Source organism: Cavia porcellus, unplaced genomic scaffold (genome assembly GCF_034190915.1).
Source record: "Cavia porcellus strain 051 isolate PalLab524CR breed Dunkin Hartley unplaced genomic scaffold, mCavPor4.1 scaffold_5, whole genome shotgun sequence".
Classification (NCBI taxonomy): domain Eukaryota; kingdom Metazoa; phylum Chordata; class Mammalia; order Rodentia; family Caviidae; genus Cavia; species Cavia porcellus.
In genome coordinates this window covers 12939787-12954080 of record NW_026947488.1, presented here as the reverse complement: position 1 = coordinate 12954080, position 14294 = coordinate 12939787, and the positions used below count along the sequence as shown (strand labels likewise).

Below are 14294 nucleotides of genomic sequence, written 5' to 3'. Positions count from 1 at the left end.
CCCCTCCCCGCCTGTCCGCCAGGGTCCCCATCGGCCTTGACCTTCCGGGCGGGCGGGCGGGCGCTTAAGCGGCTCAAGGGGGCAGAACGGCGGGGCGCTGTCCCTCCCGCCGGTGCTGAAGTCAGCCCCACCCCGCGGGCGGAGGGAGGGGCCGCCTGGGGCCGGGAGGAGCCCCGGATCGCCGGCCAGCCCCACCCCGCACTCCCGCGGCCCAGGCGCGACCCAGCCACCCGGGGCGCTGTCCGCCCCTTCGAGTGCTGAAACTCCGCGCGCGGTGGGTCTCTCCGCCGTCCCGAGCCTGGCCCCGCCACGCTCGGGGAGAGAGGGCAGCGGCGTGGAAAACTTTTCTCTTTCTTTTTAAAACGAGCTCTCATCCCTCACCGCCACCCCCCACTCCCGAGAAAATCGGGGTGCAGGGGCACGGCAGTGGGTGTGCTTTTCCTGAACCTTAAAGGAAGGGGTGGGGGTTCAGAAGCTTCAGATGCCCACCTGTCCCAGGTCACCACGGACGCGCTGCTCACGACAGCCCCTGTGTCCTGGAGCGACCCCTCTCCGACCACCCGAGCCCCTCCCCAGGTGGCGCCGGCGCGAGGCCAGTCGCGGAGGCGCAGAGCCGGGCTCAGCGCGGGGTCCGGCCCCTCCCTCCCCTGCGCCCCCTATCCTGTCGCAGGAGGGGCGCAGAGTCCTCCGGATCCTGCTGCGCCGTCCTCCCCTCGCTCCTTCCCCGCCCCCTCCCCCTCCTCCCTCTGGTCCTCCTCCTCCTCCTCCTCCTCCTCCTCCTCCTCCTCCTCCTCCTCCTCGCTCCTCTCCGGCGAAGGCTTTTTATAACTCCGGGTTCTGCGCCTTTCCCCGGGCTTGGAAGGGAAGGAAGGGGTGGGGGAGGTGGGAGGCGGGGAAACTAGCTGCATTTTCTGGCCTTTCAGAAACGTGCCCTCCTCCCGCCGCGCACTGGTGATTTCGGGGGGTTCCCCGATCCCACAGCGTGTGGGGCGCGCGCCCTCGCCCCTCGCCCCTGAACGGGCATCGCGCGCCTCCTGGGCCAGGTCCCCGCATCCCCCGCTGCCCCGGAGCCCGGAGCCGGGCAGACCGGCAGGCCGAGCACCGCGGCGCCCCCCGCCTGCGCCCGCGGCCCCGCACTCACCCCCAGGGCGGCCGCCTGCCGGGGCCAGCGGCTGCGCATCGCCGCGGCCGCCCGCCCCGGTGCCCCCGCCCGCGGGCAGCGGCGTCCCGGGGCCGGGCTGGGCCGGGCCTACAGCGGCCGGGCGGGCGGGCGGGCGGGCGACGCGCCGGGCTGCAGGCGCCGCGGGCCGGGGCGCGCTCTCCGAGCGGGGCGCGGGGGCGCGGGGGCGCGGGGGCCGGGCCGCGGCTCCTCCGCCCTCTCCTCCTCCTCTCCTCGGCGGCGGCGGCGGCGGCGGCTGCCTGGGCGAGATCAACAAGTCGGGGCTGAGCTTCGGCTCCGCGCTCCCCGCGATTCTGTCCCGCACTTCGGAGCGCCGCGAGTCGACACCGAGGCGGGACGGCGCCACCTGCCGGTCGGAAGCGCGCGCGCCGCTTAACTCCTCCCTGCCCGGGCGGGCCTGGCTGCGAGGCCGCGGGCGGCGGGGGCCAAGCGCGCGGGCCGGGCTGCACCGTGCCGGCCATCCCGCCTCCCACCCGCGCACTGCCCCGCGGCCCGCCCGCCCGGCCGGTCGCCACACGCGTGTGCGCTTGCTGTGTGCAAGGCACGATGACAGGCGTCTGAGATACAGCTGCGGATCAAACCCAGACCTCTGGCGCTTGTGCAGCAGCCCGGAGACAGACAGACAGACAGACTGTCCACAAGAAAGTGAAAGAACACATCACACAGGGCTAAGCCCGGGGGAGGCGCAGCAGGGGCCCCTGGAGAGCGGAGGGGTGGGGGGGATTTGACAGGTCCAGGCTTTCATGTGCTCTGAATCCTAGATTCTCAAATCTAATCCTGGAACGGAACTCTAGATCCTAGTAAGGAAAGGGCACGGTGAGCACAGTGAGAGATCGATATGCAATTGGTGGCTGTTGGTGAGGACGCTGGGAGGAACCGCAGCCAGGCACGGGGAGAGCGGGGAGGAGGGAGCTCTCTGCAGCCTGGTGACTCACCGGCTCGTTCATGTCAAGTTGGACAGCTGGGTCTGGAGAGTTCCCGGGTACCAGGCTCCTGAAGGCACTGACTTCCACCCTGTGCAACGGGGGAGACAGAAGCCACCCAATAAGCTCTGAAATGAGGAACCCCAGGCTTCACCTGGGCGGTGGGCAAGGCCTCAGAATCTGCCCCCCCACACACACACACACGCACCGCATGCACGCACACCCGCGCTCTGGTCTTTGCATTTCTAAAATGAAGCGCTTTGCTTCCATCAGGTTGCAGAGAACGTTACTGTATCTTTGTATCACCTCCTTCCTTCACCCTGGTCCTTGTCCGAGGCGCCATCATCCTGTCCCCCTGTCGCCCCTCCCTGGTCTCTCGGTGCTCACCCTGCCTCCTGCAGTTCCTGCAAGGTCCCTGCCACAGCTATCAGCTGTCTCTTGGTTTCATAGACTAGCTGTCATAGCCCGGGCCTCCCTCAGGCTCCAGACCTTCCCGGGACTTCTCCTTGCTTTAGGCTAAATCCTAAACTCCTGACTCCATGCTCTGCCACGACCCCGTTCTCCTCTCTGTTCGTAGACTCACGGAGGAAAATAGGCAACTAAAAGCAAATTTTTAAAAGTGAGAAAATCCCAGACTACAATGAGTGTCATAAAGGAAAGGAGGGCAGGAGACCGTGGCGCACGCCTGCAATCCCAGCACTCAGGAGGCTGAGGCAGGAAGATTGCTGTGAGCTGGAGGCCAGCCTGAGCCACAGAGCGAATTCAAGGGCAACCTAAACTCCACAGTAAGACTCTATCACAAGAAGATAAAGCATAATAATAATAATAATAAAGGAAAGGAGAGTTGGGGTAGAGAGGGAGCAGAAAAGGGATGACTTCACATAGAAGAAAAGGTAAAGGACCTGTCCTGGAGAGGCTGAGGGATAGGAACTCCTGGTAGGGAACGGAGAGTGTGGATGCCTGGAGGGGAGAAGGCAGGGCCGTGTTTGGGAGAGAGGAAATCGGTCACGTGGACCCTGAGGAGGACTTTGGCCTTCACCCTGAGTGAGGCAGACAGGGTGCAGGGCTAGGAGCCCAGCGAGAGCCACAGCAGCCTGTGGAGGGAGAGCAGATGGCCTCCCTCCTGCTTCACATCAGCTGCCCAGGGTCAGACGTGGCCCTCAGCTGACCCCTCTGCTAACCCAGAAGACTGACTGTGACCTCCTCCCAGAGATCTGGGCTTGTCCACAGGAGTTTGCAGAAAGCAGTCAAGCACGCCTGACTAGGGGAACACGTGACTCTCATGGTGAAACGCCCAGGTGTTACTGCAGGGCACAGTCCCCCTGCCGTATCTAAAACCACAGCCAGCTCTGCCTCCCTTCTCCACTCTGCTGAGCCAAGTTTGCTGAGCACCTACTGCAAACAGTCCCCGAGGCTCCTAGCGGGCGGGATTCCTCACAGATACTGGGACACTGCAGCCTCAGAGGGAGCACTGATGACTGTGCCTTGCTGGAAAATGTCCAGCCCACCTTCCAAACCAATGGGCTGTTCAAACGCTTGTCCGAGCTCATGTGTTTCATGTTTTCTATGCGTGCTTCAACCCACATACATGGCTTGCGTTGCAGATCTCATGCGGTTTCTTATTTTTCTCTGAGCTCCATCTGTGTCACCATGAGAACGCCAGCCTGCAGCTCCCGATAGCTGCGCCATTGTCTCTGCAGACCTGTGTCCCCTCTTCATACTCCACCCCCACCCCGTGTCACTCAGAGTGTTCCCAGCTCCTCTCCACCATAATGAATGCACCAACCTGCATCTTCTGGACCGGGCTGAGCAGCCCTGGTGTCTGGGTAACGTCCCCGCAGACTCGGGCTTGCAGGACGTCGGCTAAGGTGTGTATAACTAAGGCGCCCAGGTCTGCCTGGGGCTGCACCTTATCCCAGTGCTCCGAGTCCCTGCACCCAAAGTCTCTGACAACCCCAGGTATTACCCGGGGGTCTAAATGCTGCGGGCTGACAGGTGCAATAAATTTAAATGTGATTACTACTAAGTCTGAGTTTCTCTTCATAGGCTCGTTTTGCATAAAACAAGTCTATAAATTGCCTGGGTACATCGTCATCCATTTGCCCCCTGGGGCTCCTGTTCTTATGTCTGAGAGAACCTGCAGGACTCCCTTATATAATCTAGATTTTAAGATCCTTATCAACTTCTTCCACTGTGTCACTTATCTATTAGTTTTGTTTCTGATAGCCTGTGCTAAAGAACAAGTCTTTCAATGTGACCAGGACAGTTTGTTTTGGCTGAGTGATTTGTGCTTTGACAGTTTTGTCCCAAGAGTCTCCCCTTGTTTATTAGTTGTACATTCTTATCTTTTATTTTAAATTCTGAGTCAATTATGCGTATGCACATATAACTCAGATGCATTTTTTTCTCTATACTGAGCTGGTTTCCTGAGAACCACCCATGAAGTAGCCAGTCCCTCCCCCCCGCCACGCAGAGCCCTTCCACTTCCCCGACGCCCCATGCTCTGTTGTGCAGTTCTCCCGTGGCCCTGTTTTAGAGCTCCTGAGGACCTGGCGTCTTGTGGCAAACTTACCTTTGTCACCTCCAAAGCTCTGAGTTCATCTAAGGGACACTTACTTTCCCTTGCTCCTGGTCTGTCATCAGCTCCCATCTAGGGCCTTTCTGCCTAAAGAAGCCCTGACGAATGCAGTTTGTCCCTGGAAAGCGACCTAGGCCAGCTGGAAAGCCCACAGCCTTCATTTCCTCTACAAAATGAGCAAGGCAGCCAAGTGGTGTGCATGTCTGTAATTCTAGCACTCAGGAGGCTGAGGCAGGAGGATTGCTGAGAGTTTGAGGCCAGCCTGGGCTCCATAGTGAGTTCAAGGCCAGCCTGAACTATGTCACACGAACTTGTCTCAAAAAAAAAAAAAAAAAGAAAAAAAAAAGAAAAATGAAGGAGGCAGAGATTTTGATGTGCGCTTACTTGTATGTGTAGCAATGTCTAGATTTTTTGATTGTCATTCTGGCATTTAGTGAGCAGAGGCCAGGGTTGCTGCTAACTGTCCTCCCTGCCTGACACCCCCATAGTAAAGATTCCTCCAGCTTTGCCGGTTAACAGTGCCGAGGTTGAGGCACCCTCGGTTAATTTAATGGACAGCAAAGGCGTTTTCCAGTGTGGAAATGCCTCCTCTCACAGCAGTTAGTGAGCACCTGCTATGCGCCTCCCACTACCCCAGGCATGGAGATGCCGTGAGGGTGACAGTCCCTACACCCTGAGACTCACACTCTAATAACAAACAAGTTAACGGTCCAGTTAGTGAAAAAATAGATCAGTGCGTTCCCAGGGAAGAAAAGGCACCGGAGGGAGGTGACAAAGGCTGACAATGTGAGGCACCATCAATGTCTGACAGGTGACCGGGTGGTTTCCCGCAGGGGTGAACAGAGGCTGAGCCAGGCAGGGAACCCGAAAGAGCTTTAGGGCAGAAATGAGCCCTGTGGGTTCCAGAAAACCTGGGTGCCGGGAGCCAGCCACGCGGCCTCGAGGGGACCCTCAGCCCCAGCAGGCGGGTGCTTCCTGCCTCTCTCCTGCTGGGGAGCCACGGCAGAGCGCACTGTGCAGGAGCACCTGTTTTGACTTGATTTCTCTAAACTTTACCGGGGACCGAGGGGTGCTGGGGACACGAGACCATGCGGGGAAGCCCATGGTGAGGCTTCTGCGATTGTCCGGGCTGAAGGTGATGGGGTTTGGCTCAGGAATACGGGGGGTGCAGATGGCCAGGGGGTTTCACGGCTACGGGTGCCTGGAAACCAAGGAGCTCAAGGCCAGTGCCAGATGCTCCAAATCCCAGTGCTCAGTGCCTGCAAAGTCATCTCCACCCCGAGTCAGAGAAAGAACACCCAGAGCAGCCTGGATTGTGGGAACAGGCAGTGGGAACAGCACTGTCACCTGTCAGCAAATGGCCCTCTACTGCTCTTCTGGGGATGGCAGTGTGGCCTGTGGCCCAGAGAGAGGCTTCTGGGGTCAGAATGATTGGTGCATTACTTTGACCTTGGACAAGTGGTTTAGCTTCTCTGATCCTCAATTTTCTCTCTGTAAAATGGGATGATAATACAGAATCTGCTTTACAGGGCTATTATGAGGACTTTATAAAAAGTACTTTATCATGCTGATCTGTGTTATCTGATAGACTGTAGGTCATCAAGGGCTGGAGCTGGTCTCTCTTGATCATTTCGGGTAAGAATGGCTAACTAACTCACAGAACCAGGAGAGTAGGATGAGAAGTCACTTAGCTGCTCAGCTATGTTACGAGGAAGTCAGATTGCTTCCAGCCTTTTCCTCTGCCTTTCTCAACACATGGGCTTTTTGTTCCAGGTATGGTGTTTCATGGTCACAAAATAGCTGCTGTCACACCAGGCATCAGTGTTCATAGAACCATATTCAAAGCAGAAAGACAAAGGTGGCCAACAAGAACTCCCCTGTCCCTCCAAGCTTTGAGGACAAGACCCCCTGAAATCATTTCCGGGCCCAGTGTCAGCTACGTTGGTATTTGTAGTATCTTTTTAAAGAAATGCCCAATGGATGAGCCCATGGAGGAAACAGTGGCCAGCCAACATGTGGGCAGCCTTGTTCCAACCCTGGGGCACCTGATGGGGCTGTGCAGGCCATGGTCTCTGCACAGCCCAATTCATCCATGTAAGTCCAAGTGAGATTCCCTCTGTGCTGGCAAGGGACGCTGCATTTGAACTCAGAGCTCCTCTCCTCTTGGTCTCGGTGAGAGCAGCCATCATTTGTTATAATCCCGCTGACCGAGGATTTGGGCTTTTTGGCACATCCGGGGGAGGAGCGAGGTTAATTGCCCCACCCCTGCAGTCCAATTAGGAAAAGTGCGGGCGAGGCAGTGACAGGGCCTCAGAGGCCCCATGAATGGTGCTGCGTCCCTGAGCCGACGTCTCTGTGGCTGCTCTCAGGGGTGCCCTCGCTCAGCCCCGGGGATTTTCCCCTCAGCTTAAAACTCCGGGCTTCTTCCCGCTCGATCCTCTGCCGCACCTGATGACTGTAATCAGTCAGAGCAAAGCGGAGACGGAGACAGGAGTCGCGTGGAAGGGCGGGCGTGAGAGGTCAGGCAGACCGTGCTCCCGTCCTGCGTGGCGCTCGTTCGGGAGCAGAAGTGACACGGATGCCCACCCCCAGCCCAGCCACCCCACCGAGCGCCTGGTGCACGTCCAACCTGCTCAGGCTCTTTCTGCCTCCCTCGCCCTGGGCTCAGCGTTCTGATAGAAATGAGATTCCATTACAAGATGTCCTAACACAAACTGTTAGGGGATCCTGAGTGACCGGCTTCTGCCCTCTTCCCTGTTGGCCTGATTGTCTCTCCCAAACCCCTCCACTCGCTCATCCACCTTTCTTTCACACATACTCACATTCCACACTCACCCGCCCATCATATCCACCCACCCGCCCATCCATACTCACCCACCCGCCTGCCCTTTATCCAGCTACCTACTGCCCACACTGAATGTCTCCACCACCCACCTGTCCAAGTGTTCACCCATCCACAAACCCTAAACCTTCCCCACCTCTTCATTCATCTGTCCATCCTACCATCCATCCATTCACCCATTCACTGTATCTGTCCACCTGCTCAGCCAGTCATCCACTCATGCACCCCAAATATTCAAGCATCCACTTCCTTGATAGGGTTCACATCCATCCATCCATCCACCCCCTCACCCATCCATCCATCCATCCATCCACCCCCTCACCCATCCATCCATCCATCCATCCACCTACTCACCTATCCATCCATCCATCCATCCATCCATCCACCTACCCACCCACCACTCATCCACCCATCATATCTATCCACCTATCCATCCATCCATCCATCCATCCATCCATCCATCCATTCATCCATCTATCCATCCATCCATGCATCCATCCATCCACCCACCCATCCATCCATCCATTCATCCACCCATCATATCCATTTACCCATCCATCCATCCATCCATCTATCCATCCATCCATCTGTCCATCCATCCACCTACTCATCCATCCATCCATCCATCCATCCATCCATCCACCCACCCACCCATCCGTTCTCAGAGCTCCCTGCCCATCCAGTTCTCCCCACTCCCCCATCACCTAGCATGTGGTGCAATGCTTTGCGGGAAGCTAACACAACACTCTGTGCCAAGCTCTGATTGGCCTCTCTGGCTTTGTTTCCTGGCGGGGGGAACGTGGGTACCACTAGAGGGTCTCCACAGAGGGAGCCTGCATGTCTTCCAGCAAACCTCTTTGTGGCCAGGACTTTCAAAGCCATCGACTTCCAGGGTGTGTGGCCAAACGGTGATGAACTGCAGGGCAGAGCCATTAGAGGGAAACTGATCTCCCTGCCCCGCGGAGGGTCGGGAGCTCCAAGAAGCTTGGGAGAGGGCTGAGTCAGCAAGAGCAGGGAAGCAGAGCCACGGAGACGGGAGCTGAAGCGGTAATGAACAACCCTCCTAGGATAGCATTTCATTACAGCCCAGCTCTTCTGCCCTTTGGGGACTGGTGGCTTCCTTCCTTCCTCTCTGTTGCCCTTGGGCAGTCCTTCTTGGCCTCCTTGGATTCTCTCCCTTCTTCTCATCCATCCTCCCTGAGCTACCACGGTAGGGTCTTCATTGTTGTTTGTTTGTTTGTTTGAGTCAAGTTCCCACTGTGTAGTCTGGGCTGGCCTTGAACTCATGGCAATCTTCCTGCCTCAGCCTCCCAAGTGCTGGGATTATAGATGTGTGCCACCATGCCCTTCCCAGAGTAGACTTCTAAAGCACCAAACATGCCTCTGCTCTGCTTCCAACCCTCCCTGACTCTTCGCTGCCCAAGGTACAGGACAGGGTCCCCAGAGGAGGTAGAAGCTATTCCCTCACTTAGTACACATTTTCTTGAGCAACTACTGCGCGTCGGGCTGGCACTGCATGCTGGGAGAGCAGCCGCAGGAGGCCAGCCTGACCCGCAGGGCTCACACGTCAGTGGGACATAAGAGGGACATTTGAAAAATAAGCTAATATCGACAACTGCTGTGAAGGAAATAAGCAAACTCGTGAAATATAACGAGAATGGGAAGATGAGATAGATCAGGAACTGCTGGAGACAGGGACAGTCACACTGTGGGGTCACAACTCAGAAAGCACCAGCAAGTCCTGAGCTGGCGTGGGGAAGGACATCTCAGGGTAAGGGGGGGAGGGAGAGGAGGAGCGAAGGCCCTGGGGCAGGAGGAGGGGAGAAGGAGCCAAAAGACAGCAAGGCCAGGGAAACGGGAAAGTTTGATGCCTGGTTCCTCTCTTCCCATACGGTGAACTCCTACTTACCCTTCAAAGCCCATATCCTGGGCCACCTACCCTGCCTCTCATAGTCTGAGTTCATTTTTCCTCCAAGAAATTATGATGAGGTTAACTTAGGATAGTTACATTTCTGTCTCCTAGGGTTCACTCACCACATTCCTAAGAACCCCATCAATGCTGGGTGTATGGTGCACAACCTGCAATCCCAGCACTTGGGAGGCTGAAACAGGAGGATTGCCACGGGTTTGAGACCCTGTCTCAAAACAAACAAGCAAACAAACAAACAAAACCCTGTCAAAGAAGCGTTTTTACCCATTATCCCCATTTTGCAGGTGGAGGAGCTGGGGCACAGGGAATCACCCCAAATCACCTTGGTCGTCAAAGGCTCAGCAGAGATTGGGCAGAGCTCAGGCTACTATCATTATCAAACATGACCTCTAAGTGGAGCCAGAATAGCAATTGCATTTATTCTGTGCTTCTCACCAAATTCAGAAATAGGTAATGCCAGGGTCTGTCCCTACAGCCGTTCGGAGGCTTGATGTCCTTCTGTAAGTCTCTTGACCTCATGATCACAAGATAACTGCCATGGACAGGTTCTCACATGGTAACTCCAAGAGAAGGAGAAAAGAGGAACATCTCCAACATCCTGATCTGCTCGACTTTCCTGATCACCTTATTGGCCTGCATTTGGGTCACATGACCTGGGCCAATCCATGGTGTGCAGTACCTGCCTGCCCTGTTTGACCGAGCCTGGTTTTGGTTGGAGGTTGGGCCCACTGTCTCTGCACGCACAGCTGTCTAAAATGGGAAGACACCAGGGTTTGTTTTGGCGAGGAGGCTGCGGCCTGGTGTCTGACTAGGTGACCAGCATTCCCTCTACAGAGGCTCTCTGAAAACCCAAAGTCACTTTTGACCAAAGACCCAGATGCCCTTCGGGTCCCTTTCCAGGCACTGCACAGCGTGGGTGGCCCTGCTGTGCTCCCGAGGCCGCCCTGAGGCCCTGGGGTAGGTCATCAGCCTCCAGCCCCGGGGGTCCTAGGGACAGCTCTGGACACTGCCCCAGAGGCCAGGACTCTGAAGGTTGCTGCTGCAGAGTGCGATCTGCTGGGCTGGGGCGCAGGCTGGCCGGGGAGGAGGCGGAGCTGCTCCACCCGGAGGCCCAGGGTGCACAGGGCCGCCCGCATCCTCCCTCCAGCCCTCCACCTGTTTGGGGTTTTCGAATCTCTCTTCCCAGCTCCGTGCGAGGCGCTGACACTCCCAGCCCCTCCAGGGCCCCTCCGACCCCAGGTCACCGCCGTCACTCAGTGCTGGCTGCGTCCTCACAGCCTCTTGGAGCCCCTTGATCCGCTTCTCCGCTGCCCGATGTGAACAGAGCCCTGGTCCCCCAGCTGAGGCTGGCTGTCCCCTCGGGCCTCCCCACACCCCACGGCATCAGTCAGACAAAGCCTGCGCCACCCCGAAACCAAGCAGTGGCCCTGGACTGCTCGCGGCCTCAGCCTGCATCCTGCGGCGTCTTCTGCGCCACCCGCTCTGCTCCTCTTGTGCCTTTGAACCACGGTGCCCAGGTCCCTGCCACCTTGACACGGCCCCTCCTCTTTCTTTTCCTCTGGAGCACCGGTCACCATGGGATGCACTTTATATTATTGATTTGGTTACTTGGCCTCCTCCATCAAAGTGTCAGCGCCATGAAGACAGAGTTTGTCACCTACTGTTGACACCCACATTGCCTAAAACATCCTCACGGCCCAGGACGTGCGAGGTACTCAGAATGTCTAGTTTTATTTTGAGACAAGGTTTACTAAGCTGCTCGGGCTGGGCTCCAACTTGTAGTCCTCCTGCCTCAGCCTCCTGAGTAGCTGGGATTACAGGTGTGGGCCATTGTGCCTGGCATCTGTGGTTTTGATACAGACATGGAGTCACTCGACCAGCATTGTCATCAGTGTGGGCTTTGAGAGCGGTTGTGTTGATTCTAGCATCGGCTTTAGGAGCATGAAATCGTCCTTTTGTGGGCTGATGCTGGAAGTAACAGAGCTACAGAGCTCTAGAGCCCAGGATATAAAGTCTCTGACTGGACAAGCCAAGCCCTGGCCCTGTGGCCCTGCCATGTAACTAAAGTGCCTGATAAACAGGAGAGCATAGCTCCTCAAACTGGTGAGTGGCGCATTGACTGAAAACCTAGAGAACAAGACTACATTTCCCCTCATGCAGCACGATGGGTCACATGGTCAAGTTCTGGCCAATAGGAAGAAAGCAGAGATTTTTCTTTTCTTGGCTCCTCCCTGCTGGCTGACTGGAATGTGGACGAACAGCTGGAGCTCAAGCAGCCACACTGGCCCCCGAGTTGGAAAGCACTAGATACAGGAGAGAGCAAAAAAAGAGGGGTCTAGTGATCCTGAGATCACACCACCTCTGGTCTCCTGTATTTGTGTGAGCAAGGAACATCTGCTGTTTTGAATGTAAACAGTTTAATATGTAGGATGTAAGATGTTGCTGTGTCCTCCTGAAAAGAGCGTTGCTTGCAGGGTGACGAACACACCTGGATACCGGCCCAGTAACTTTTTCTTCTCTTTTACTTTTGGTCTTTAGACAAGGTTTCATTATGCAGGTCAGGACGGCCTCGAACTCACTTGGTAGCCCAAGCTGGCCTCAAACTTACAGCGATTCCTCGTGTCTCAGCCTCCTGAGTGCTGGGATTACAGGCGTACTCCACCATGACTGGCTGGTCCAGTAAAACTTTAAGAGATCCTTTTTTTTCCTTATGACCCTGCACCCTAGCTTCTCACAGGCACCTCCATCCTTAGGAGGACCGTGGACAGAAAGACCCCCAGGGGGGTCTTGTGCAGTAGAGAATCCTGATTTGAACCTCAAGCTCCTACTTAACCATATGATCTTGGGCAAGCTGTCCACTTCTCTGACCTGTACTTTCCTCCTCTATGAGAATGGTGGTACCCGAGGCTGCCCTGTAGGCTGCCGGTGATGTGAGCCGGGCATTGACCGCACCCTTCCAGATGCAGCTGCCGGGTTGGGAATCTCACAAGAAGCTCTCTCGAAGGAGGATGCTTTAATAGGTTCCATCATGTTCCTCCTCAACAGGGCTCTGTGTAAATAGAGCTCTGCTTTGAAATAGCAAGGCACACCGCTATGCTACTCGGGGGATGCTGTTTATCCAGAACGTCAAGGTCGTCAAGGTCAATGAGGAACACAAGGTCTGTGCGTTCCTCTTGGCCCCTGAGGCTGGCTCTGTCTGGAGATCAGGCAAGCAGGACATTACCAGCTCCCTGGGGTGGGGCCCCTGCTGTGAGCACCTGTCCCCTGTGCCTTTTACCCTCTCTCAGGTTGGGAGAAGCAGCAGAGCCTTCAGGCAACTCTGACCTTGCTGGGTTCATTCCATACACAAGAGGAGAGGGCGCTGGGGCCGTGAGCCTGGGCCAGCTGCTCCAAGCCCCTTCCCCAGCTGGTTTATTTTTCACAGTCGGTTTCTATTTTGAGCAATACATGTGGCCCATCACTGGCAGCAACTGAAAAACAAATTTAAATTTTAAAAACGAGTCTTTCTTTTTTGAGACAGGGCCTTGCTATGTTGTTCAGGCTGGCTGTGAACTTGTGGGGATCGTCCTGCCTCAGCCTCTGCAACACTGGCATTACAGGTGTGTGCAACCACACCTGGCCAAAAAAAGTGAGTCTGTTTAAATGAAAACGTTTGGTGAACAAGAATTTACAATGTTTAAAAATAATAAGAATGCTCAGGAAGCCCTCCGTCAGGTCGCCGTTAAGAGAATTCTAGCTTAGCATGTCTTGCAATTTTTGTGATTCTTACACAGGGCAGGAAGAACCTGTAACATCTGCTCCTTCCCAGCAACCTTCAGCGAGCAGCTAACCTTGTCTCTCCCTCTTTTCTTGGAAGCTTACTTTAAAAAAAAAAAAAAAAAAAAAAAGGAAAAATCGAGAAAGGAAAATTAGAAAATGATACAGATTAAAACAAGGACAGGTTTCAGTCACTGCCTCCAGGCTCCGCTTCAGTCTCAGATCCCAGCTGGAGCCGCCTGGCTGGGAGGACGCGGTTCCCAGTGATTCCCTAACACTGATGGCGGCTCCACGGAGGCACCCCCTTTGCAGTGAACGGGCCTGTCTCTGAACGCAGGTGAGAATCAAGCTGCTATGCCAACCGAGTTCTATTTGGAAGGCGGAAGCCGGAGGGTTTCCCTGCACGCCGGGGTCGCAGCCCTTCTGCAGCTTCTTCTGGGCCTTCTTCCTTCCCTTCCAGCCAGGAGGAGGCAGCTGAGGTTGCTATGGAAACCGGCTCATCCTCCCACAGGAGGCTGCCAGCTCTGATTTCCTGCAGAGTTAAGAAGCAGGCGGGAGTGGGGTCACCCAGGCGTGAAGATGGGTTTCCCTGGGGATATCCAGCCTCCTGCCAATCACGCTGTCTGTCTGGGAATCCTGGGGGTGCCTGGAGCTTAGGACCAGGGACGCCCCCAAACCTTAGGATTGCTTCAAAAGCAGACTCACCCCTGGGGCACTGGGAGGACTCAGGGCCTCTCTGTGCCTCCTGCTAAAGCTTAGAGACCGTGTTACGGGTGCGACAGTGCACAACCGCACCCACAGTCGGCTGTCTGCTCTCCGATGCCAAATACAACTGCTTCATTGCCACCTCCAGACCCCCAGGAATGAGGAGCTGCCCTGCCAACATCTGTGACTAGGCAAGGCAGAGCGTAGGTGAGCTCTGCCAACCTAGGAACTGCGCCACCCTGAGCCGGTCACTTCCTTTCTGAGCCTGCTCTCTGGGTGTAAAAGCTGGCACACTGCCCTCTCTGCACACATACTCCTGTCACGCGCATGTAAAGGGCACTTGATCACGAGGACCTAAAAAGCCACATTTACCATCAGAA

General features: G+C 56.1%; 1 protein-coding gene across 2 annotated transcripts in view; it reads right to left on the bottom strand.

The window, feature by feature from the left end:
- Positions 1 to 1274, bottom strand: part of Kcnb1 (potassium voltage-gated channel subfamily B member 1) — a 94640-nt gene extending 93366 nt beyond the window's left edge. Inside the window, exon 1 of one of the 2 annotated variants that reach the window (XM_063248194.1) lies at positions 1142 to 1274. The gene's annotated coding sequence lies outside the window, so the exon portion shown is untranslated. Of the gene's footprint in view, positions 1 to 489; positions 616 to 1141 lie in introns of those variants that run through there. The other variant, XM_063248195.1, reaches the window with a different exon arrangement.
- Between the last annotated feature and the right edge of the window lie 13020 nt (positions 1275 to 14294).